Below are 26912 nucleotides of genomic sequence, written 5' to 3'. Positions count from 1 at the left end.
GGCCAAACACACATAGATTTCTCCTCCCCTGGTAGTAGCTACTGATGATTTTACTACCAATAACAATAGCTAATGTTTATCGCACTCTTACCATGGGACAGTCTCCATACTGGAGGCTTTTTAGGGTTTATCTCATTTAATTGTCACAAGAATCCTTTAAGATAAGTACTAATACTATCTCCACTTTACAGATGAGGCTCAGAGAACATAAGTAACTTGCCTAAATTAACAGCTAAGTAGCAGAGTGGACCCTACACCCAGATCTGTTTGAGTCCAGTGTTCATGTTCTTAGCCACTCACTGTGAAACCCTTCCTCCTCTGGAAGGCTCTGGAAACCTTCCTTCTCTCCACTTGGCCGAGAGGACTCTTGTGTCCTGGTGCTGGTCAGGGGTTAAAATTAAATGGTTATTTGTGCTCTGCTCAGTCAACTGTTCATTCTGTCAGCCAGGGTAGAGAGAGGAACCAGACTGGACCCTTCCCTCCAGAAGCTCACACCAGGCTATGGTGAGTGGTTTGCTCTGAATGCTTCAGGACTGCCAGGGTGGATGCCATCTGACTACTGAAAACAAAACCCACCACCATTGTTGCTTAAGGCCACCAGCCTAGCAGTTAGGCCCAGCTAAGAGCCAAGGAGAAGGGTTGTGTTGACTCTGACCTGGAGCCTTTGTGGAGTCCCTGAGCCTTCCCCAGAGGCAATGCCTGCAGAGGGAACCTCAGTAGGGCCAAAGGTACAGAGAGGCAGAAATAGAGACCAGAAAAGAGAAGGAGGTAAGAGGGAGGGGCAGACACAGGCAGAGTGCTGGTCCCAGGCAAGATGCCTGACATTCCTAACGAAAGCTCTCCACAGTGCTGCCTCACAAAGACTTGCTTATGCTAAAAATACCATCCAACTGGGAGTCCTGTCTCGCCGTTTTGCACCAACTTCACCCAAAGGTCACCTGTTGTCAGAGGGAGCCCAGGTGGAAAGTGAGGTGGGAGGGATTCTAATAGGCTGATTTCATTCTGGTTTGGCTGGTTTCTAAGTAAATAAATAGGGCTAGAGTTCCACCTAGTCTCCAGATGGCAGCGAAATGTACCCTGTCATCCCAAAGTGATAGCAGATTTTAGTATAAACAGGACGGTTAGTTCCACATCTTCCAAAGGCAATGGTGATCAAGAGAAGCAAAGATGGGCACTCAGGTACCGGAAAGGGGCTGGTGAAAGTGGACTTAAGAGACCAAAAATTTGGTGCCAAGGCTTAAGGATCCACACTGATTTATGTGGCAGCAGCAAAGAGTCTTGGACAAAGCACACAAAGAAGAAACAGAGAAAGTTCTCAGATGATTGCATACCCTTGTGTCACTCAGGGCTCTCAGGTTGCAAGCAACAGAAGAGCTCTGGAAAACTGAAGACGAAAAGAAGTGTACTGAAAGACTATGAGCAGCCCAGAGAATCACAGGAAAAGACCTCAGTAGGGCCAGGTGCTAGGGCGGCTCCAGAGATCCAGGGAGCAGCCCTGTCCTTTGGCATGAACCTCTTTTGCCCTTTCGGTTCCTTGTGTCACATGGCTCGAGACCTAATTTCCACGGGGCAAGATTCCTGTTTGCTTACCTTGGATCATGTGCTCACCTTTGGTTGGGAGTGGGGCGCCTTGAGGGACAGCCCCACCAAGACTGCATGCAATGGATGGGGGGCAGTGTCTCCATGGAAAATAGAGACACGGATGCTGTGCAAGGGATGTCCACATGTGTATTTACTCACCCGGGCTTTCCCTGGAGATGTACAAGTAGGCTCTCACTGGAGCGAATTTTATAGCAGCACTCATCATTAGAATTGATACTGGAAATCCTAGAAACAGAAATAGAGAAAGTACTGCAGGAGGAAAGAAACAAGAGGCAATGTCACAAAGAGCAACCTGGAGGCTGAGGGACGTGTGTGAGAAGAGGAGGGAAAGTTACTTCTCTTCCTGTTCACTGGTCTTTGGAGTTTCCATGTACAATCTGGAGAAAATGCCCCAATTACCTATGCCCAGGGGAAGACACTAGTGCTAACCATAGATAAAAGATAAATGTGGAAGAAACAATGGAAAAAACCTGCGAAGTCAAACTTTGAGCCAAAGCATAAGAGCTAGCCTATGTCTAGGTGTCTAAAGAAGAAAGAAATAAACTTCTTCAATCATACATAGTCCTTCTTTATTCTTGTGCATATTTTAAATAATACAAAACTCCATATAAGAAGAAAACAAAAGCGAAGCTTCTAAAACAGATTTTTTCAAAAAAGAAAAGACCATGTTAGAGATCAAATATTCAGCAAATGCCACACACACAAACTCTTGTGATGAATTAACAAGTCAGGAAGAAAATGAACAACATAGATATTCACAGGGAACGAGGGAGGCGGTTGCAGTGCTGAGAGAGAGAAAGACCCATGGACAAGTCTAGAAGACTAAGAGGCTGATCTGAGAAGCATCTGAAATCAAGACCAAAGGTCTACAATGCAACAGAGGCAAATATGCCCTTGAATAGAAGATGGCTGAGGGGCCTCTCTCTCGATTCATTCATTCAACAAATAGGTACTGAGCTCTGGTTAGGTTCTAGATGCCAGGTCTTGAGGGGATTTCACCACTGACTCAAGAATCTACATTTACTACCACCTTACCCTCCATACTGAAATTCCTTAAAGACCTAGTGACAAAAATATGGCAATATAATGTTCACCAAGCTTCAAAATTTTTTTTCTGTAGCTGCTTAACTCATCGCTTGAAAAAAGAAACACAAAAATTGGAAACACAGCATGAAACTTCAAATCAAATTTAATATCAGTTTTTTAAATTTTTTTAATTAAAAAAAAAACTCTTGGGGCCGGCCGGGTGGCGCAAGCGGTTAAGTGCGTGAACTCCGCTGCGGCGGCCCCGGGGTTCGCCGGTTCGGATCCTGGGCGTGCACCGATGCACCGCTTGGCAAGCCATGCTGTGGCCACATCCCATATAAAGTGGAGGAAGATGGGCACAGATGTTAGCCCAGGGCCAGTCTTCCTCAGCAAAAAAAGAGGAGGATTGACAGATGTTAGCACAGGGCTGATCTTCCTCACAAAAAAAACAAAAAAACTCTTGAAGCTTACCCATTCATTTTATTATTCTTTCAAAAGCAAAGATAGAATCTGTATTTAAAAGGTCATGTTTCTATCATAGTAATAAAATAGTTTTTTAAAAAAATTGTTTAACATATTACTCTACTCGGAAAAAATATAGCAAAATATGAAGCACGTTCAGAAAGATCTAGGCTAGTCTTGTGGGTTGTTTTTGGAGAGAAGGAATAGGGTAAGTAATTTTCTGGATTTTGTCCAGGTCAGATCCAGTTCAAACTTCAAAGAGAGAACAATATTGTTATTTGAGGTCAGTTTCAATTCAAATTAAAATATCAGTTTCCTACTTTGGGTTTAGTTCAACTCCCTGCCGAGAGCTGAGAATATCATTTAGTGGAAGAAAAGATTCCAGAGCAATTATTTTTCAACTCATTTTGTTACTCCCCACCCCACTATAAATTGAGTATAGCCAACAGCTTTCAGCACTGTGGAAATCCTCTAGTCCACAGAGTTCCGTGGCCCTGGGACACGTGGCCAGAGAGCCTTTGTGAGCTCACCTCCTACTCCAATGAGAGGCGGGATAGGGCCCTTGTATGTGGGTTGGCCATAGGTGAGACGGCTTAGGAAGCAGGAGGTAGGCTACAGGGAAGCTGACACTTAGCATGGAGAAGGAAGCCGGAGGCATGAATGGACACAGTCCTACACCAGGAGAAAAGTCAAGACAGGAGTGAAGATGCCTGTTTCCTACTCTTCACCTATTCCTAGAGACCCTGGCAAAGAAACTCAGTGCCCAGAGAGAAAACTGAATAAGGCGGGAAGGTGATGATACAAAGAAGTGACACAAAAGGGGCAGTCCTGACAAACGCCTGCTCTTTTCTCCGCCTTCCCTTGTCCTATACGCTAATGAGTCCATCACAGCCTTGCTGAGAGGGGGCTGGCCTGGCGCTGCTGCCCCACCCACCCATCCCCACGGCTGTTTTTGCCATCAACACCCACACCCGTCCCTGTCCCTGCCCAGCCCTGGTCACCCGGCTTTCTTACAGAGGCAGCCCAAACACTGCTCAAAATGCCAACCATGTAAGCCCCTTCTCCACCCCATTTCCACCTTTAAAAAAGCAGTTTCTGAGACTGCCCGGGAAAGTCTTCAAGCAAGAATGGCAAAGGGATTTACAGTTTTGTACTAGATCCTGTTGTTAAATCGATGCCCTGCTGAACCTGGGTATTCGCTCTCCATGCCCTGTTTATGATACTTTAAGGGTTCAAAAAAAAACTTCTGCTCAGATGTTGAGAGGATTAAATGAGATGACGTACAGAAAAGTGCCTTAAAAAAGCAAAAATCACTGTAGAAATGCAAGGCCACTTTAAACATTCTGGGCTTGTTTCTGTCTTCCAACAGCCTAGAATTATAAATATTAATAATATATATCGTATGGTTTGGTTTTTAAACTATTCTGTCTCCTATTAATAGTTCTAATCACACTACTACTATGACTACCACTACCCGTTGCCTTTATTAAGTCAGGCACTCTGCCTAACACTTGACACATATCCTTTCAATTAATCCTCCCAGGAATCCTGTGAAGTCATTCTCCCCATTTACTGAGAGGAACCTGAGAGGCTCAATATTTATGCAATAGTCCATTCTTTTACCCGCCGATTTAAAATGCCACCTTTATCATAAAGTGAATTGTCGTATATACATGACTCTCGATTCTGCTCCGTCGATGTGTTCAACTATCTCGGCCTCAATACCAAAGCCTCTTATTATGGATTTATTGATTGTATATTTTCCTATTGGATACCATTACACTTTTTTTTTTCAAGAACATCTTGGTTTTTTTAAAACAGATTTTCCCCATGTGCAGCCTGTATTTTAATTTTATTTAGTTTGTTGTCTAAGGAATAAACACACATGGTACTATACATAAAAGACACAGGAGGGTAAACAGTGAGTAAATAAGTCTCCCTCGCCTGTGTCCAATCATTCGGTTTTCCCTCAGGAGGCAACTGCTGCTACCAGTTTCTTATCTGCCCTTCTAGAAATAGTTCATACATATGAACTTTAAAATAAGTTTATCAACTTCTACCAAAAAATTCAATTAACATTTTGATTAGGATTACATTGAATTTATAGATTAATTTGAGAGGAAATTGACATCTATACAATAACAAATCTCATTCAGCAACTAGAATGTCTTTCCATTCTTTTGGTCTTAATGTCCTTCAATAAATTTTTATGATTTTATTCATATCTTGCATACTTCTGATAATATTTATGCCTAAGTATTTTAGTATTTTTGTGTGTATGGCAAAAATGAATGGAATTCTAGTGGGTTGACTTTGTATCTTTCTTATTAGTCTAATAATTTCTCATTTAACTATATTTTATTTTCTATCAAGAAATGATATTATTTACAAATAGTGACAGTTGAATTCTTCCTTGCAGTCTTTATACCACTTTTCTTGTACCAATTTTATTGATTTAGTAAGACTTTTGTTAGATTCCAGTGAATCGTAGCAGAGGTAGAAGATAATACCATCTTCTCCCTGTTTTGTGGAAATACTACTTTTACACCACTAAGTATCATGTTTGCTATGTGTTCCCAGGAGCTAAGTTTCCATCTATTTCATCTACTAAGAGTTTCTAATAGCAGTGGGTATTGAATTTAGTCAAAAGCTTTTTCAGTATCTACTGAAATAAGGAAATGGTTTTCCTCCTTTAATCTATTAACATATTCAGTTGTACTAACAAACAGAGTTCTTGATGTTGAACCACTTTGAATCCTTAAAATTGAACTTACTTGGTCGTAATGCACTATTTAAAGAAGTATTTTATTTAGTATTTTTGCATCTATGTTCATAAATGAGATGAGGACCTTCATTTTGAAGTTCCTTGACTCACCAGTCAAGGAGTCAGGATTTCTTTGCTGAGGAAGGCTGTAGAACAATGAAGCTTTGATTAATATTTTTACCACCTTTGAAAATCTTATCGTGGCCAGTCCTGTGATAAGAATTTATCTTCGGTTAATTGTCTGGGTCTCTGCTCTCTGTTGCTGAATGTCTCTGACTCTGTCTTATTCCAGACAGTGTTGTTTAGGGACTCTTGTGAAGATATGGCTGCAAACTCAGCTTTTCTCTTTATATTGGAAAGGATGCATTCTATATTGACGTGTAAACATTTTAATTGGAAAGCAATCTATTTTAGGCTACTATTGTTTTTTTCATGCTTTCAAGCCATGTGTTTCTGCACAAGGGTGGCTTCCCAAGGAGTGTGGAGCTATGTGAATAACAACTCTATTGGGAAAGAAGATGATTCCCAAAGGACCCTTCAATGGACTGTAGGACATAGTAGATGAGCATGGGCGGAGTGACCATATATGCCAGTTTTTCCAGGACTGTCCAAATTTTTAGGTATCCTGTTCCATTGAAAACCATGTGTCAGAATGCATGTCCTTTTTTCCCCCCTGAAAATAAGGTAACTATAGACAGAGGAAGACCAGCTAAAATTTATGGCAAAGGAAGATCAGCTAAAATTCATCAAGTGTGCCAAAAGCCTAAGATATGCCAAAGAATTTAAATCTTCAAAAAACCTTGGTGGGAAACATGTTCTTTGACCCTCGTGGACTCCTGAAAATGATCCTCCAGTAGCCATAGTATCAGAGGCCACATGGTGTCTTTGAGACGACACTAGGCAAGGTGGTGGAGGCAGCAGCAGATGTTCAGAGAACCTGTCTGACTCCACCTATCACTTGGGCTCCTGACTCCTGGACTTCAGGTTTTTAGTTCTGCTTGGGAATGGTTCTTGATATCTGTGGCTGACCGCTAGTTGTCCTTCTGTCCATTGTCCCCTTCTTTACACAATAACAGGGTTTAGTTGAGTACATGACGCCCAGGCAAAGACTACATTTCCTAGTCTCTCTTGCAACTAAGTGGCTACGTGACTAGGTTCCTCCCATGACCCTATGAGCAGAAGTTATGTGTGCTACTTCCACCTCTTTCCCTTAAACATTTAGGTATACAATCTCCATTGTACATTTTCTACTTCCCCAGAAGTAGAAGTTAGAGGTGGAAAAGAAAGACCCAGATCACACACTGTCCCTCAGCCTTCTGTCATATGGTACCTTCAGGGCCTGCCACAAAAGGCACAGTCATGCTTCGGCAGGTGAGGGACAAGAGGCCAAACATTTTAACCGCCTCCTATGTTTAGGGACTTGCCCACTGTGTGAATGTTGGTGGGGAACAGGCCTCATTTCCCGCTGAGGAAGCCCTAAAGGCCTGTTACTCACACATGAGAGAGGGACCAAAGCTTAGCCCACAGATGCCCCTGCTGGCTCTGAAGTAGGAGACCTGGAGAAGCAGCGGTGGTTTAATATCAGTTGGAGGGATGAACAATAATTGTGCAGTAGTTAAACATGTATTAGTTCATAACACAAAGAAAGACTGAGGAATTAAATAGCATTGTATAGCAGATATAATCAGACATAATGAAATAAAGTTAAGTGGAAAAAAATCTAAATTATAAACAGGAGGGAAAATTCTAATATCAAGCTAACTAGATTATTACAAAACATTTTAAGAATTCCAGCAGGGCTCCTGCTTCTCTGCAAGGAAGATTAAACAACATATTTTTAACTTTAATTACAGCAAGAAAACCTAAATGTTGGTTAAAGCTTAAAGGGTAGACTCCCTGGGTTGGCACGTTAGTAAAAACCTCCAAGGAGAAATTACATTCAGAGGCACAAGTTGAAAAATACAAATAAATGAAATACATTTACAAATCAATGAAACAAATGAAATTAGAAAAAATAAATGTTCTTTTCAACAAATGGTTCTCGAACACCGGACATCCACATGCAAAAAAATGAATCTAGACATCGACTTTACACCCTTCACAAAAATTAACTCAAAATAGATCATAGTCCTACATGTAAAGTGCAAAACTATAACACTCCTAAAAGATAACGTAGGAGAAAACCTAGACGATTTTGGTTATGGTGATGCCTTTCTAGGTACAATACCAAAGGCACAATCCATGAAAGAAATAACTGATAAGCTGGACTTCATTAAAATTAAAAACTTCTGCTCTACAAAAGACATTGTCCAGAGAATGAGAAGACAAGCCACAGACTGGGAGAAAATATGTGCAAAAGATAAAGGACTGTCACCAAAATATGCAAAGAACTCTTAAAACTCAACAATAAGAAGGCAAACAACCTGATTAAAAAGTAGGCCAAAGACCTTAACAGACACCTCATCAAAGAAAATATACAGATGACAAATAAGCATATGAGAAGATACTCCACATTATATGTCATCATAGACATGAAAATTAAAACAATGAGATGCCACTACACACTTATTAGAATGGCAAAATCTGGAACACTGACAACACCGAATGCTGGTGAGGATGTGGAGCAACAGGAACTCTCATTCATTGTTCGTAGGAATGCAAAATGGTACAGCCACTGTGGAAGACAGTTTGGGGGTTTCTTACACAGCTAAACATACTCTTACCATATGATCCCACAATCACATTCCTTGGTATTTACCCAAAGGAGTTGAAAACTTATGTCCACATAAAAACCTGAACACGATGTTTATAGCAGCTTTATTCATAATTGCCAAAACTTGTAACCAAGATGACCTTCAGTAGGTGAATGGTTGAATACACTGTGGTACATCCAGACAATGAAATATTATTCAATGCTAAAAAGAAATAAGTTATCAAGCCATGAAAAGACATGGAGGAAACTTAAACGCATATTACTAAGTGAAAGAAGCCAATGTGAAAGTCTATATAGTGTACGATTCCAACTATATGACATTCTGGAAAAGGCAAAACTATGGAGACAGTAACAAGATCAGTGGTTGGCAAAGGTTAGGGGGATGAGAGAGATGAATAGGTGGAGACACAGAGGATTTTTAGGGCAGTGAAATTATTCTGTATGATACTGTAATGGTGGATACATGTCATTATACATTTGTCCAAACCCATAGAATGTACAACACTAAGAGTGAACTCTAATGTAAACTATGGACTTTGGGTAATTATGATGTGTCAATGTAGGTTCATCAGTGGTAACAAATGTACTGCTCTGGTGGAGGACGTTGGTAATGGGGAAAACTATGCATGTGTGAGGGCAGGGGGTATATGGGAAATCTCTGTATCTTCCTCTCATTTTTGCTGTGAACCTAAAACTGCTTAGAAAAGTCTTTTAAAAAAGGAATGTAAAGGGCTAAAATCACTAGGAACAGGCATTCTTAGAAAGTTCATTTAGCGGGAAGGGCAGGAGAATGGGGCCCAAGTAGTTGTGGGGGAGCAGAATTGGCCACCTCAAAATATGTCTCTTTACCTTCATGATTTTCAAGAACGAAAGACTCTGAAAGAAACTTTGAGCTCCCCCCTACTAACTGAGTAAAAGAAATTTAAGATAGAAGGCCTGTCCCCAGGACAGGCCATCACCATAGATAACTCTGGGTATTAATAGACTGGGAGGGTCCTTGCTAAGCCCATTCCTATCAAAGTTCTGTTTACCAAACATTTGCTTTTCCATTTCCATGTGAATTGCCTTCCTCCCCTTTGAAGTTCCAAACCACTACCCCCAACACCTTCCTTTGTCTTTAGCTGAAGATACTATTTAAGATGAGAACCTCCACCATTTTGGAGAGTTACCCAGTTTCCTGGGTTTCTCCCAGGTATACATGTTACAAAGCTTTGTTTGATTTTCTCCTGTTATTCTGTCTCATGTCATTTTAATTCATAGCCCAGCCAGAAGGACCCAAAGTGGGTAGAGGATATATCTTCCTCCTGTACACAGTACGTGCTCTCTAGTCCCACAGACCCATCAGAGAGTCTTTGTACTTAGCAATACCTGCACTTAACTAAATTGCACTTAGCAATACCTGATATTTTCTTATTTATTTATTCACATATTTATTCTCTGTCTCACAAGCCTTGGGGACAGGGACTCTGCTTTTCACTGTAGGACCATCAGCACCTAGGCAAGTGCTCAATATATATTTGTGGTGTGGCTGATCCTCTTTCCCGTTCTCAGGGACACACCAGAACCTAAGTTCTCCTCACTTCCCCACCAACCGTCTCCAGTCTTTCCCTCCAAACTGATCTGAGGGATGGGGTGGAGGTGTGGGAGGGTGGCTGGGGAGCCTTGCCCCTATATCACTGTGGACGATTCTTCTGGATCTGCCTTTTCCAGCATGCTTCCTTTTCTCCATATGCCCAAATTATTGAGACTGAAAGGTCATAAAAGACCTCTTTCTCTCTGAGTCCCTCCCGTCTCTAAGGCAGTTAGCCAAGGACCGTGGGGCTGAGCTGCCTGAGGGGGCAGAGCCATAGTAAAAAGTTAATGCAAGCCACAAAGGCAAGCCACTTACATGTATAATTTTCAATTTTCTAGCAGCCTCATTAAAAAATGTAAAAAGAAACAAGCGACGTTAATTTTAATATCACATTTTATTTAACCTGATATATCCAAAATATTACCATTTCAACACACAATCAGTATGAAAGAGTTATTAATGAAATAATTTACTTTTTTTGTACTAAGTCTTCGAATTTCGGTGTATATATTACTCTCACAGCACATCAGTTCGCACTAGCCACATTTCAAGTGCTCCGTAGCCACACGTGGCAGGTGGCTTCCTGTTGGACAGCGCAGACTAGAGCAAAGCACCTGGGGAGAAAAATCTCCATTGGTATTTTAAAACGCCTCCTCCCACCCTCTCGTTGGTCTCCAACATCTAACACACAGCCCAGAAGATAGTATGGCCACGGGAGGCGGGGGAAGAGTGGGCAGGGGATGGGCAGCTGGGTGGGTGCGAGGGAATTGGCCGGGACCCCACTCTTGCACGCTTGCCTTGCCTGCTTTTAAGACGCTTGCCCCACAGGGTGTCTGGCAGGCAGCTTGGGCTGTGCAGGGGGTGTCGATGGACAAAGAGGCTCGCAGGGGGTCAGCAGGGAAGCTGCCCCCCCCACCAAGGGTCCCCCTTTGCTGGGGCTGGTGCGGAGGGCTGGATGTGCATCTCCGAGCGGGCTTCCCCTGTGCCTCTAGGTGTTGTAGCATTACTGCCAAACACAGACAGTGTTTTTTTGTCTGTGTTCCAAAAAGGTGCTTTTACAGCGTCTCTGCAGCAGTCAGCATAAGGGTAATTGCCCTGTTATGAAGCCGGGCCTTGTTTTAGAACCTGCCATCAAAGGTCTCCGAGGCTCCCTACCAAGTACTCGTGAGCTTCTTCCCCCTTTTTACTGGAGGGGAAGCGGCCTGAGAAGCCAGCGGCTGCCTACAGTGAGTCAGGCCGGAAGCCAGCGCCCCGCCCACCCATCAGCATGAGGGAGGAAGGATGTTAAGTAAACCCGGGAATCCTTCCTTGTTGAGCAGCGTCACATTCCAGCTTAGGGAATGTTTCGGATGCTTACACCCTCCTAACCATCTTTCCACAGAAGACCCAAAAGGGATTACACACAGAGGACGATGAACACGATCTGACTTTTTCTTAATGAAACATGCTTACGGTTATGGCTAATAATTATTTAATTGCGCTTTAACAATTGTTTTTGTCTCTTTTCTGGCTGTCACTCCTAGCTGTCACTTCTGTTATCTGATCCCTGCTTGCTTCAGTCTTCCTTTTTCAAATGTTCCATTTCCTATTGGCTGAGTTCCAAAAAGCCAGATAACTGTGTCTGGTAGAAATGTGTGCTAAGAGTCACTAGGCTCTGAAAGATGATCGAAGGTCCTCTTTCTTAGTTAGCAATGCTTAAGTGCTTGGGTTTTGTCACGACGATTTTAGATGCTCAGAGAGTTTTTTTGTAATGTGATTTTTTTCTAAAGGTCCATTTATCTACAGATAATTGAGGAGTTCCTTTATTTGTAAACTTTACTTTCCTAGGTTATACCAAGTTTCTCTGTCTTTTATTTTATGTAGTCTTTTGGGATATTGGAGAAAATGGTTCCAACTTAGGATCTCAGCTTAGGGGACTTCCGGGAGAACACACAAAGCTGTTATTATTTGCTGTATCAAATGTTCTTATTTTTCACTAACCTCTGGGCACATTTACAAATATTCTTAAAGAAACCATTCATAGCTTATTATCTACCAAAGTAAAAATGGAAACCAAACCTGCTTTCACTCACACCTACCTTTTAGAAATATATTCATACAGTTTCTCACTGTGAAAATGAAAGGAATGATCGCCAGTTGGCAGCAGAAGCAGTTGTTTTGGAGTCTAGTGTAATGGTTGTTTTGATGGAATCAGAGGTCCCTCTGTCTTCTTATCCTTGGGAATATTCCCCCTGATGAATAAATGACAAGCAATAGGATACGCTGGAGTATATGAGGAAGCTGTTTGGGTTAAAACTAATTCAGCCTGACCTTGTTTTTCTGAAAGGGCCTGACATAGCCTGTTGAGCATGCATTGTACATCTGCTTTAAATATTTACTATGTCCCAAAGACAAGAACAATGCCCTTAAAGATAAGGATATAACTTCCCCAACATCGGCATTTCTTTAAGGATAAGCCTCTCTCCCTAAACTAAGGATTAATTGCTGACCTGCTGTGCTCACCTTGTAACCACCCATCTCGTGACCACTGGCCTGCTGTGTTCACTGAATTGCTGTGCCGGCAAAGCAATCTCGTGACAATTGTAAAAGGGACATTCCTGTCATATGGGATGTATGCTCTTTGTTCTAAGATGGTATATAACAACTCTGTACACCCCACTTTTTGGGGAAGGAAGGCCTCAGGCTAGTCCTCAGATCTGGCGCAATAAACTCACCCCAATTTTGATTTATAGATTGATTATGGATTGTTTGCATCCACGCTCCTTTGTCCCTAACTCTATAAAACTCTAAATTCTGTGAGATCTTAACATGTACAAGTCTCATTCTTGATAGAGGGAGAAGTGTCATTGCTCCAAATTTTCCCTTCAGACTAGGGCAGAATAAAGAGCTTCCCTGTGAAAGAGAATCCAGGCATAGAGCTGGTGGCAATGCGGAAAGTGGAGGGGCAGAAAGTTTACCAAAGTTTATCTTCATGGAGATGACAGATTACGACAGCAGGTGAAACAGATGATTCCACCATCCCAAATAGTTTTGCTGCCACAAACTGGGGTAGCAGATGGGTGGGGAAAGGCACAGGACACTGTGGGACTCCTAAGCAGTAATTTGCCAAAGAACCGCAGAAAGGTGTTGCAATAGATCACAATAGGAAGAGGCTGGATTCTGAGAACCGCAAATAAACCTGCACAGAGAAACCAGTGTTGACCAAGGTGCCCTTTCAATCACACACAGCTAACTTCCTCCTCAAAGACAAAACTTCCTCCAACCTGGGAAAACATTTGAAAGCTGGTAGCAGTGTTTACTGAACAGATAAACCATAAGGAAGCTAGACCTTTCCAGGAATCTGTGACGGCAGGGGTTAAGCCAGGGGTGAGGAAGCAGGTGTAACCAGGTACAGCCCTGCTCCATTTCTGACTCACTTTTTGCCTATGATCTTCTGGCCTCACTAGGCCTCAGCTTCTCCACCTGTCAAATGGGAGGAGGACAGGGTGGGGTTGTTTGTTTGGTAAAATTCCCTGAACTCTTTTGCTGAAGGTTCTTCAAAAGGGCAAGATAGTATAATTATCCCTTAGTTATTAGGTATGGGGTTGCTATAAATAGGATCTGGAGTAGGGTCACCATGTTACATACCTATTTACAACAGTAAGTGGGGCATATAATGGGCCAGGAAAGCTCGTGGAATTCTTCGGTAGGACGTGCATTAAAGAAAGCTGAGACGCAGTCCTCCCAAGGACCAAATATTCCCTGTGCATGCACTTTCAGCCAAGACTGTCCCTCACCCCGAGCACTGCTTCTCAGTGTGACTTGCCCATGGCAGCTGTGGTTTAGGGTGTGTTCCAGATGATCTATGAGACTGGCCCAAAATATAATTTATGCCAAAGTGGCGTGCATGCACATGTGCATGTGCACATTCTTGCCAAATCTAAATCTGCCTTAAAAAATATGAAGGGTAAATGTAAAAATGGAGCCTAGGCAAACCTCCACTAAGTCAGTTCTAGGATGGTGTGTGTCTCTGTGTGTTATAAACATGGTGGTGGCCAGCAGAAGGGTGAACAAGGGTTCCTGAGCCTTTAGCTCTCAGGAACTAAAATGGAAGGCACTTGGGCGTGGGGACTATGGCATATTCTGAAAGGATGGGTCAGGGAATCACACCAATATTGGGAAGAAGTAGGAGCAAAAATGTTGGCAGGGGTAGGCTTTCAGTAATATTAACATCCTACCAACCACTAAGAGATGGCTGGGGCATGGCAGAGGGGTGGGTTCAGGAAAAAAAATACTGAAATGCAGTATGTAACATTTGTCAGTTGTCACAAGGACACTTCGGTAGACATATATGGGACTTATTGGTGTACGGGGCAGCCAAGTGTTCAGCTTTAGCCAAGTAAAATGGTGAGGTTTCTATCCTGCTTTCATCCGGAATGCAGAGTTAAGGGACAGGAAGGCACTTCTTAAGAAAAGATTTAGTTATTGGCATAAGCATAAGAAACATATCAGAACTCGCTCTCTCACTCTCTCTCTCCCCATTGATCTCAAACCTCTTTCCTCATTATTCTTGTTGATGTAGATGATTAAATTTATTATTTTGGTGCCTGGTACAGAGTAGTTGTTCAACTGATATTCAATGAATGAATGAAGAAAAGCATTTTAATTTTCATAAATACACTGTGAAGCAGCTTGGTAAAGGATGTTGGGTGAAGACCATGACAGATCAGCAAAAGGAAGGCAGTGGGGAGAGGTTCTGCAGAGTGTAGATTCCTTTCCTTCCTGGCCTTCTGCCTCTGCTCTTTGATCTGGGCCTCGCTCCACAGCTACCTCCCCCGCCAAGAGCCTCCAACCCCTTGGGAAAGGGATGTTGGTGCTACCTAACTGGGAATTATCCTACATTCTGATGCCCTGAAAGGCCCATGGCTAGATTTCCCAAGTCATTCCATGCCTCCCTGGAATAACAGGGGGCACTGAAGACTCAATGTCATGTAGGAATTACAGCATGATGATGTGCAGGAATCCCAAAACCCCTGGTAAATCCCAAGTGAACCTTCCAGACAGCAGAGTGAGGTGGTTTGGAGTGTGGGTCTTGGAGTCAGGCTGCCTGGATTTGAATCCCAGCCCCATCACTCACTAGCTGGATGTCCTTGAGCAAAGTCTTCACGTTCTGAGCCTTAGGTTCCTCATCTGTAAATGGGTTTAATAATAGTACCAACCTTATCAAGCTGTTGTGAGGACCCAAGGAGAAAATCCATGTAAAACCTCTTAGTGCAATGCCTGGAACATAGTAAATATTTAACAACGGTTAGCTATTATATTCCATGATTCCTGCTAACTGGTCTCCTACCCAAACTTCTAATGGGTCATGGGAGACATGATGAGTCTCCATCACAGTTACATTTATTCATCCACCCATTCTCTGAGCAACTATTTCCCAAGGATCTATGATGTCTAAGTCAGATGTTAGGCACAAGTTGTAGAATATAATTATGAATCAGACATGGATCTGCCTTCAAACAGCTTACAACATACTAGAGGTGACCAAAGTGTAAGATAGAAATGGAAAATGACCTTAAAAGAGATATAGATAACTGTTATGGGTGCTCAGAAGAGGGAGAACAGTCACTTCCAGGTGAGGAAAAGAACCATTTCAGCTGGGCCTTGACAAATGGGCAGCTTTTGGAAATGCGTAGAGGTAGAGATGAGGGAGAGGACATTTAGGGCAGAAGGCAAAGGAGGAGAATTCAGAGTGAAGAAAGTACGAGAAGTTGTGCCTGGCTGAGAGCACCAAAGGCAATAGGCTGGAAGGTGAGTTGGAGCCAGTGAAGGAGCACGTGCCACACGTGTTTACTCAGCCTCCTATCCAGAGCCTCTTCTAAGCCCCAGGTCTGGTTCTCATGACTCAGGGTTCCCAGCCACAGGTGATGGGATTGGGGTGGGCACCTGACCCAAGCTCAGATGGCAGACTGGCTGGTGACTTGAATAAAAAAATTAACTAGGCCAAGTCTTCTTGGTGGAGGACCTGAATAAAAATTGTTTTGGTTACTCTTGCGGCATCACAAGTTATCCCAAAATACAGCTGCTTTTGCTCTACCGTGGCAGAACTGAGTAGTTGTAACAGAGACTGAATGGCCTTGAAAGCCTAAAATGTTTATTATGTGGCCTTTTAGAGGGAGTTTGCCAACCACGCTCTAGGAAGACCAGCTGGGCAGCTGGGTGTAGGACGGGCTGGAAATAAAGAGAGCAGAGGCGAGAAGATGCACTGAGAGGCCACCATCAGAATCTGGCAGTGTGACATGGACAGGAAAGGAAAAATGTAAAAGATGTGTCAAAGGTTAATCAACAGATCTGGAAGTTATTTGTATAAGGAGAACCAAGAGAACTTGAAGCCAGCATTTCCAAATGGTTGTTCATACGTTCTCTACCGATATCTAGCAACAGGGACAGTACTAAAGAAAAGCAGAAACCTGTCTTAGGATTCCTCGCCAGACCCCAGGAAGATGACTGTAGAATGCACAAGCAGCCATGACCCAGAAGGCTCTGCTGCGGAATGATTCTGTGATCAGATAATAACCACAAAACAAAAGTGAAAAACAGTTCATACAAATGAACATAACTTCAAATTCCTCAGATCCTTTCCTTATTTCTCAAATGCTATGAAAGGAGGGCATGTTGGAATTGCCTCAGTTTCTTTTCCCCTGTGCTGTCCTCACCCCAAGCACGCTGTTCCTGCGTGGCCCACAGTTCTCCTGCCAAAACACTAGCAGCTCTAACAGCTTTCTCTACCCTCAGCCTCTTATCCTCCTTCTTTCCACCTCCTTTCTGAAATCTCCATCGCAAAAACCCCACTGGGTTTGGTAAGGCCTCAGAGGGAAGACAAAGAACTGGGCAGGCCTGGCTGGAGTCCACTTTAGCCAATAGGCGGAGAGGAAAGGCTGAGAACAGCCATGGGTTAATACTTAATCTCATCCAAATGTTTTATTTTTTCCTTTCCCATTAATTTATTGATTTTTAAATAGACTATTTATTTATTTATTGCTGAGGAAGATTCACCCTGAGCTAACATCTGTGCCAATCTTCCTCTGTTTTGCATGTGGGTTGCCGCCACAGCATGGCCGCCAATGAGTGGTGTGGGTCTATGCCCGGGAACTGAATCTGGGCTGGCGAAGCAGAGTGTGCCAAACTTAACCACTAGGCCATGGGGCCAGCCCTAAATAGACATTTATTTTTTTTTATTTTATTTATTTATTTTTAATGTTTTTGTTTATTTTTTTTAAGGTTTGTATTTTTTTTTGAATACTGATTTTTTTTGATGTTTTAATAGTTTATAACATTGTGAAATTTTGGGTTGTACATTTTTGTTTGTCCATCACCATGTATATGTCTCCTTTCACCCCTTGTGCCCACTCCCCACCCCCATTGCCCCTGGTAACCACAATACAGTTTTCTCTGTTCATGTGTTGGTTTATATTCCACATATGAGTGAGATCATACAGTGTTTGTCTATCTCTTTCTGGCTTACTTCACTTAACATAATAGCCTCCAGGCCCATCCATGTTGTTGCAAATGGGACGATTTTCTCTTTTTTTATGGCTGAGTAGTATTCCATGGTAAATATATACCACATCTTCTTTATCCAATTGTCAGTCGAGGGACACTTAGGTTGCTTCCACTTCTTGGCTATAGTGAATAATACTGCAATGAACATAGGGATGCATAAGCCTCTTTGGATTATTGATTTCAGGTTCATTGGATAGATTCCCAGTAGTGGGATAGCTGGATCATAGGGGATTTCTATTTTTAATTCTTTGAGGAATCTCCATACTGTTTTCCATAGAGGCTGCACCAGTTTGCATTCCCACCAGCTGTGTATGAGGGGTCCTGTTCCTCAACATCCTCTCCAACATTTGTTGTTTTTTGTCTTGGTGATTATAGCCATTCTAATGGGCGTGAGGTGATATCTTAGTGGTGTTTTGATTTGCATTTCCTTGATTAGTGATGTTGAACATCTTTTCATGTGCCTATTGGCCATCTGTATATCTTCCTTAGAGAAGTGTCTGTTCATTTCCTCTGCCCATTTTTTGATCGGGTTGTTTGTTTTTTTGTTGTTCAGTTGTGTGAGTTCTTTATATATTATGGAAATCAACCCCTTGTCTGATATATGTTTTGCAAATATTCTCTCCCAGCTGGTGGGTTGAATAGACATTATTTTTTACAGCAGTTTTAGGTTCAAAGCAAAATTGAGCAGAAGGTACAGAGATTTCCCAGGTACCTCCCAAACACATAACCTCCCCCATTATCAACATCCCCCACCAGAGTCATACATGTGTTACTATTTTTTTTTTATAATTTTATTTATTTATTTTTCCCCCAAAGCCCCAGTAGATAGCTGTATGTCATAGTTGCACATCCTTCTAGTTGCTGTATGTGGGACACAGCCTCAGCATGGCCGGAGAAGCGGTGCGTCGGTGCGCACCCAGGATCCGAACATGGGCCGCTAGTAGCGGAGCGCACACACTTAACCGCTAAGCCACGGGACCGGCCCGCATTTGTTACTATTGATGAACCTACATTGACACATCATAATCACCCAAAGTCCGTAGCTTAAATTAGGGTTCACTCTTGGTGTTGTATATTCTATGGTTTGGACAAATGTATAATGACATGTGTTCATCATTATAGTATCACACAGAGTAGCTTCACTGCCCTAAAAATGCTCTGTGCTCTGCCTATTCATCCCTCCCATCACCCTAACCCTTGACAACCACTGATCTTTTACTGCCTCCAGTTTTGCCTTTTCCAGAATGTCAGTTGGAATTATACAGTATGTAGCCTTTCACATTGGCTTCTGTCACATAGTAATATACATTTATGGTTCCTCCATGCCTTTTCATGGCTTCATAGCTCATTTCTTTTTAGCACTGAATAATATTCCATTGTTGGGATGTACCACAGTTTATTGATCCATTCAGCTATATTCAAATACATTGTTGCTATCATTATTTTTAACTGTTACCTACTATATCAATTAAGAATAAGAAAAAGAATAGTTTTTATTGTATGTTCACTTGTTCCTTCTCTTATGCTCTTCCTTCATGAAGATCCAAGTTTCTGACCTATATCATTTTCCTTCTCTCTAAAGAACGTCTTTTAACATTTCCACAAGGCAGATCTGCTGGCAACAATTTCCCTCAATTTTTAGTTATTTGAGAAAGTATTTCTCCTTCACTTTTAAGGGATAATTTCATAGGGTACAGAATTGTAGGTTGGTGTTTTTTTCTCTCAACACTTTAAATATTTCACTCCATTCTCTTCTTGTTTGCATGGTTTCTGAGATGTCAGATATAATTCTTATCATTGCTCCCCTATAGGTGAGATTTTTTTCCTCTGCCTTTTTTCAGGATGTTTTTTTATTTTTGATTTTCTCTAGTTTGAAAATGATATGCCTAGGTGTAGTTTTTTTCCTATTTATTCTGCTTGGTGTTCTCTGAGCTTCTTGGATCTGTGGTTTCTTGTCTAACACTAATTTGGGAGAAATTCTCAGTCATTATTATTTTAACAATTTCTTCTGTTCCTTTCTCTCTTTCTTCTCCTTCTGGTGTCCCCATCATGCACAGGTTATACTTTTTGTAGTTGTCTCCCAGTTCTCAGATATTCTGTTCTGGATTTTGTTTTTCAATCTTTTTTCTGTTTGCTTTTCAGTTTTAGAGGTTTCTATTGAGATATCCTCAAGCTGAGATATTCTTTTCTCAGCCATGTCCAGTCTACTAATAAGCCCATCAAAGGCATTCTTAATTTCTGTTAAGCATTTTTGTTTTGTTTTGTTTTGTTTCCTGTTACAGTGTTTTAGATTTCTAGCATTTCTTTTTTCTTTTTTTTTTTTTTTGGCCAAGGCAAATTCACCCTGAGCTAACATCCATTGCCAATCCTCCTCTTTTTTTTGCCTGAGGAAGATTAGCCCTGAGCTAACATCTGTGCCAATCGTCCTCTATTTTGTACGTGGGTCACCACCACAGCATGGCTGACAGGTGGTACAGGTCCGTACCTGGGATCCGAACCCATGAACCCAGGCTGCTGAAGTGGAGCATGTGGAACTTAACCACTGTGCCACAGAGTCAGCCCCTTTTATTCTTTCTTGGGATTTCCATCTCTCTGCTTTACATTGCCCATCTGTTCTTGCACGCTGACTACTTTATCCATTAGAGTCCTTAGCATAATAATCACAGTTGTTTTAAATTCCCAGTCTGATAATTCCAACATTCTGCCATAACTGAGTCTGGTTCTGATGTTTGCTCTGTCTCTTCAAACTGTATTTTTGTCTTTTAGAATGCCTTATAATTTTTTCTTGATAGCCAGACATGATGTACTGGCTAAAAAGAACTGCTGTAAATAGGCCTTTAGTGATGTGGTGGTGAGGTATGGGGGCAGAGAAGTGTTCTATAGTCCTATAATTAGGTCTCAGTCTTTCAGCCTGTACTTCTGAATTGTGACCTTCACAAGTGCTTCTCAGCGCTCCCCCCACTTTAAGTGGGAGAGGATGGCTAAATGGGGCTGGAGTTGGGTATTTCCCTCCTCCTATGTAGAAGGCTAGAGCCAGCTTGAGTTGGATATTTCTCTTCCCCCAGGTCAGTTAGGATCTGACAAAACCCCAGCAGGTGAGGCTCTGGTTAACTAATTTCTCTTGAGGGTAGACCTTGTTAAGAAGAACAGAATGCTTTGGAGTATTTCAAAATTGTTCCTTTTTTCCTTCCCCTGCCAGAAGCTTGAGGGAATTTTTCTCTAATATTCACCATGAGAATCTGGTGGAGCTCCAGAAAATAAAACTCACAAAAGCGTGGGGACTCCCTGATGACTGGGTCTCCCTGGAGGTGTTCACACTGAGCCTTTGGCAATTCATCAATTATAGTTGAGGTTTCCCTACCTTGCCACTGCTTCCCATGGAGGTTTCTGCTTTGGAAAATTGTGATTCTCTGTATTCCCCTGTCACTCTTTCCAATTTGGGGGGCAGTGGTTTGTCCTGTGACCTCACTTCTATTATGGATCTAAAAACAGTTGCTAATTTTTCAGTTTGTTCAGCTTTTTACTTGTTGCTAGGATGGAGTGGCTTCTTACATGCCAGACCAGCAACCGGAAGTTCCATGCAAATGTTTTGAAACACAGAAAGACAGCTAATATATTTTGAGCACCTGCCCTAAGTCAGGTACATTACCTGATTCACTTTTTCATTTACTCCTTTCAACAATCCTATAGGGAAGATATGATTCTCCCCATTTTGCAGATGAGAAGTCGAGACTTGGGGAGGGAGGCGGCTGGATCAGGTGTTCACAACTAATACACAGTCTCCCTCATTCCAAATCCCATGTGCTTCCAGCTATGTCCTCCCGCTGGAAATGAAGAAGAAATAAAGGGCAGAAATAACTTAAGCATCAAAACCCATTTTCCATGTCTATAAAACCAGCACATACTATAATATTTATGGATTAAGGACCCTTTGTGTGATTAGATTCTAAAAAGACCAGTGTTGGTAAAGCCCCAGGGATTGAGTTTTTAGCATGCTGCTGGCATAGTCTTGGCATTTAATAAATTCTTGCTGAATGAATGAATGAATGAATGGGTGTTCCATGGTGTGCGTTATATATCATTAAGGAATTCTTTCAATGGGTCTGGCACGGTACTAAGTGCTTTGCATTTCTTATCTCATGTAATCCTCTTTTTTTTTTTTTTTGAGGAAGATTGGCCCTGAGCTAACATCTGTAGCCAATCTTCCTCTTTTTTTCCTTTGTTTCCTCCCCAAAGCCCCAGTACATAGTTGTATATCCTAGTTGTAGGTCCTTCTAGTTTTTCTATGTGGGATGCCGCCTCAGCATGGCTTGGTGAGCGGTGAGTAGGTCCACACTCAGGATCCAAACCGGCAAACCCTGGGCTGCCGAAGTGGAACTCGTGAACTTAACCGCTGCACCACGGGGCCGGCCCCTCATGTAATCCTCTTAACAACATAAGGGAAGTGCAATTATGTTTCCCATTTATACTATTGAGGAATCAGATATTTAGAAAAAGTAAATAACTTGCTCAAGGTCACATAACTAATAACTGCAGAGGTGAAGCTCAGCCCAGGCCGGTCAGCCTCACAGTTCATGCTCTAGACCTGGGCTTTCCCGCTCCTGAGATGAGAGTGGGAGGGGCTCCCTCCACACACCCACCTGAGGTTGGCAGGCACCTCGGTGATGCTCCTGCGAAGACCTTCCCATCCACTACTGCATACGAGGCCGGTAGGCACCTCGGTGATGCTCCTGCGAAGACCTTCCCATCCACTACTGCATACGAGGCCGGTACCTCTCCCAGATGCTTTCTCTCACCATGCACACTGGGGACCATTTTAGAGCTTCCCTGGGGCTCCAGTCCCTGACCCCACAGAACCAGCCAGAGAAGAGAGTCAGGCAGAGGATGAGCCCTAGTGCTGTCACCCAGACTGACTTGCAGTGTGGCCCAGGCAAGCATGGCAATGAGGAGGGTCTTGAGGTCCCCGCCTGGGAATGGACGCCCCACTCTGGCTTCTCTTTCCTACTCCAGAACATCAGATGGACAGAGCACAGGATGAGAAGAAGGTGAAGCTGTGGAGACCTGAAGTAGGGGTCATCCTTACCATTTGCCGGCTGTGTCATCCTGGGAAAGCCTCTTAATTTTGCTGAGGCTCAGTTTCCTCCTCTCTAGCATGATAATCACAAGAATAACAACTTCTGTCTCATGGGCTATTGTGCTGACTCAGTGAGACCAGGCACGGGAAAGTTCACTCTACAAGTGACTCAGATCCCAGAGCCCGGGACACGGGCCTTTCGACTCCACACTGTGCCCCTTCATGAAGGGGAAGGCAGTGCCCTTCATAAATCAAGGAAGTCTCAGGCTTGGTGTTTCCCCGGGTCTGGTTGCTGACCCCAGTGGTTGGAACAGTAGGCAGTGAAGGAGCTACAGCTTCCTGGGCTGTTCTGGCTGTGGTCACCCCTGTGGAGGTGGGGTTTGCAGCCTATTCGAGGTTCCTGAATCTTTAGGGACCTAAAAACATTCAGCCTCTCCTTTCTCTCCCTTGATGATCACAGACATTCCTCTTTCTACACCCTGCACAGGCCCACCAGTTCCTCTCCTCCCTTAGAGGGCAAGGCTGTGCCATTTTGAGTGACGCAGACTTTTCCTCCTTCAGGACCCTACTAATCATGGCAAGACCCTCTGTTGCCCCAGCTCCACCCTGGGACAGCCAAGATGAACCAGGGATGTGCCTGCTGGGAGCAGGTGTGGGTTAGTAAAAGTTGGTTAACCCCCAACCTACACTCCTCCCCAGCCAGAGGCACAGAAACACAACACATACACACACACACACACACACACACACACACACACGAGTTAACTAGTTGCTCTTCCTGGACCTCATTCTTCACAAACTGTTGCTCAGATAGTATGGTTATTGGAGGCTTTGGGGGAATGTATTCCCCTGCTCTTAACAGAGAAGTTTAACATAAGACTCATGGCTCAGGATAGAGGTGGTGCTGTGCACAGTATGGAACTTCCCATGGCCCTCCACCCAAGGCTTGCTCCTTTGAGAGCATTTTCTTATTTCCTCTTGTTTAGAGGCAAGATCAGCCAGGGACATCCCTTGACATTGAAATGTAGTTCTGAGGATAAACATCCTATTAGATCCCTGGATAGTAATCAAGGATCCCTCTGGGATCTTAGTCCAAAGACAGTGGCCAAATGTCCCAATGTTAAGTCAATATCTATGATCATATTTATATTTATACTTATAATTAAATGCTTATAAATTAAATGCTATAAATAAAATATTTATAATTAAATTTATACTAATATAAATATAATTATGTTATATAACTAAATATATATATTAAATATCTATACATATACACACACACACACATTCCACTTGTACAAGCTATAGCAGCAACAGCTACAGTAGGATTCTCTGTTGCCTCCCTCCGCCAAGTATCAGTAACTGAATCTCCCATGCCATTTCAGAGCAAAAAATAAAACAAAATCTTATCTCCTGTTCTTTATTTCTACTTTTAGGTCATAATATTCCTTCTATTACTAGGAATTTGAAAATGATGATTGAAACCTATATTAATATCCAAACTAAGAAACTCAAATTTGTCTTTTTATCATTTTATCAAACAATATTTTGCATTTACAGCCGGCCAAGCACTCCACTGACACTGTCAGCCGTCCCCGCAGACATCTGGATGCGGACACTGGACTGTGGTGGGGGCTGGTGACCAGCTCGGGGAAGGACAACACCTGATGAACAAAGAACTCCTCTGGAGTACTCTCTAAGAGTACTAATATTTTTGCAACTTTAAGATTGTTATTCCAGGACCTCATCTCAAGATTCATCAGCATCACAGAATTTGCAACTAGAAGGCACCTGAGAAATCGTCTAGATGGTTCCCAACTTCACATATGAGTGAACTATTATCGTTTCGGCACTAAATTAGAAAAAAAAAATTCAAGAAGAGAAAGCTTGGGTTTCTACTTGTTCCTTAAAGACACTCTGAGCGCTGTTCATTCATTCAACCACAACGTGTTGAGCACCCTCTACGTGCAGGCACGTCGCTAGGTGTCAAGAATACTAGAGAAAGACATGGCCCCTGCCTTCAAGGAACTGACATTTTTGGATACCACAATGTTTCCAGCACATTTAACCCTCACAGGTATACCATAAGGTAGGTATTACTACCCCCATTTTACAGATGAGGAAACTGAGGCTCAAAGAGGTTAAGTCCAAGATCATATGGATAGTAACTAGAAACCAGGAATTCAGCACTTGTCTGTCAGGTTGTATTCATTTTTTCTTTCTGCATAACAAACTACCACAAACTTAGTGGCTTAAAGTTTTATTATCTCTCAGTTTCTGAAGGGCAGAAGTTCAGGCACCGTTTAGCTGGGCTCTCTGCTCCTTGCTCATGAGGCTGAAATCAAGATATCAGCCAGGAACACAATCCATATGAGGCCTAGGATCCTCTTCCAAGTTCCCTGGTTGTTGGCAGAATTCGGGGCATTATGGTTATAGGACTGAGGCCCTCAGTCCTAGAGGCTGCCCACCACTCTCTGCCCTGTTGCCCACTCCACAACATGGCAGATTACTTCTACATGGCCAACAGGAGAGCATCTGTGCTGCTTTGAATCTCTCCCTCCAGGGAAGGCCTGGATTTTCTTTTGCAATGCTAGCCTGATTGGGTCAGACCCACCAAGGATAATCTTCCTTTCAATTAACTCCAAACCAACTGTAATTATATCTGCAAAACCTCTTCACCTTTGCTATATAACCTAACCTATTCATTGGAGTAAAAATCCCATCATATTCACAAGTCCTGCCCACATTCAAGGGAAGGACATGCACATCAAGGAGCAGGAAACTTGGGAGACCATTTTAGAATTCTGCCCACCACACAGATGTCAGTGCCCACATATTCTTTAAACTACTCACTTCCTCTCCCCAAAGTTATGAGTATTGGTTCTGGGCCTAGGCAGACAAACAAAAAGTTGTATCATGTAAGTGTAATGAAAGATGAATGCACAAAATGGAAAGAAAACATGGTCTACTCTGCATAGGTAGTGGGGCTGGGGAGGGGATATTTAAGGGGCACTTTAAGAAGTGATATTTCAATTGGATGCTTAGGAAAAGAACCATGCCTTCTCATTTTGACATTTCAGAGTCTTAAGGCACATAGTAGACCCTTGATAAATGTTTGTTGACATGAATGACCTTGTAGGTGTCTTCTAGGCAGAGACGAGGAAAGAGTGTTCTAGGTAGAGGGAATTTCATGTACACAGGCCCAAAGGTTTGAAGCCACATGCTATGTTCAAAGATCAGTGAGGATTATCAGATTATTTAAACATGCAAGGCAAGACGTGGCAAGAGAAAAGGCAGACAACGGGGCCAGAACGTGGAGGACCTTGAATAAAGTGCTAAGGCGATAGGACTTTATTTTGTAAATGAAGGGGAACACTTGAAGAGTTTTAAGGACGCGAAAAAAAAAAATCAGATTTGTGTTTGAGAAAGTTAGCTCCAGTGGCGAGCAAGCGAAGGCTGATTTGGGGTGAGGGTTAGGATGGATGGGAGTGAGGCTGACCCAGGGCTGTAGGATTCAGTGCTGGGTGGTCTTGTAGCGCAGGTGAGGGACGGGGAGGATCTACACTAAGACAATGGCAGTGGGATGGAGAAGAGGAATGGCTTCCGAAGCTGTCGTGGAGCAGAGTTGACAGAACAGCATGCCTGACTGGATCTGAGGAATGAGAGAGTCATGGAGGATGACTGGAGGCTGACTCCGGCTCAGGGGACGGGTAAACGGCAGGACCATCGGTTGAGCTTGAAGTCTGAGAGAAAGTGGGTTTGAGGAAGAGGAGGAGAGGTTGGCAGCGATGGCGGGAAGAAGGGCGGCTCTGGGTAACAAGTACACTTCGGGACATGTTGAGTTTGAGGTGCCTGGGGAATATCCCAACAGGGAAGTCCAAGAGGAGGCAGTTGAGTTCTCAGCTCTGGAGCTCAACAGGGCTGGATACACATTGGGGTCTCCAGCTCCAAGGTGAGCAATCAAGTCACAGCAATGGATAATCACAGAGCGACAGTGTATACAGTAGGAAAATAGGGAAGCTGAGAGTAAAACCATGAGTCACCAAGTCTGCAATGTCGAGGGCAGAAAACATGAGCTGGAAGCGAAGGTGAGGGAAGAGAGGCTCTGAGGGGAGCTGTGCGTGTGGGGAGCGGGGATACTAGTCACCTCAGA

This window comes from Diceros bicornis, chromosome 21 (assembly GCF_020826845.1).
Source record: "Diceros bicornis minor isolate mBicDic1 chromosome 21, mDicBic1.mat.cur, whole genome shotgun sequence".
In the NCBI taxonomy this organism is placed as follows: domain Eukaryota; kingdom Metazoa; phylum Chordata; class Mammalia; order Perissodactyla; family Rhinocerotidae; genus Diceros; species Diceros bicornis.
This window is presented reverse-complemented; position numbering follows the sequence as displayed.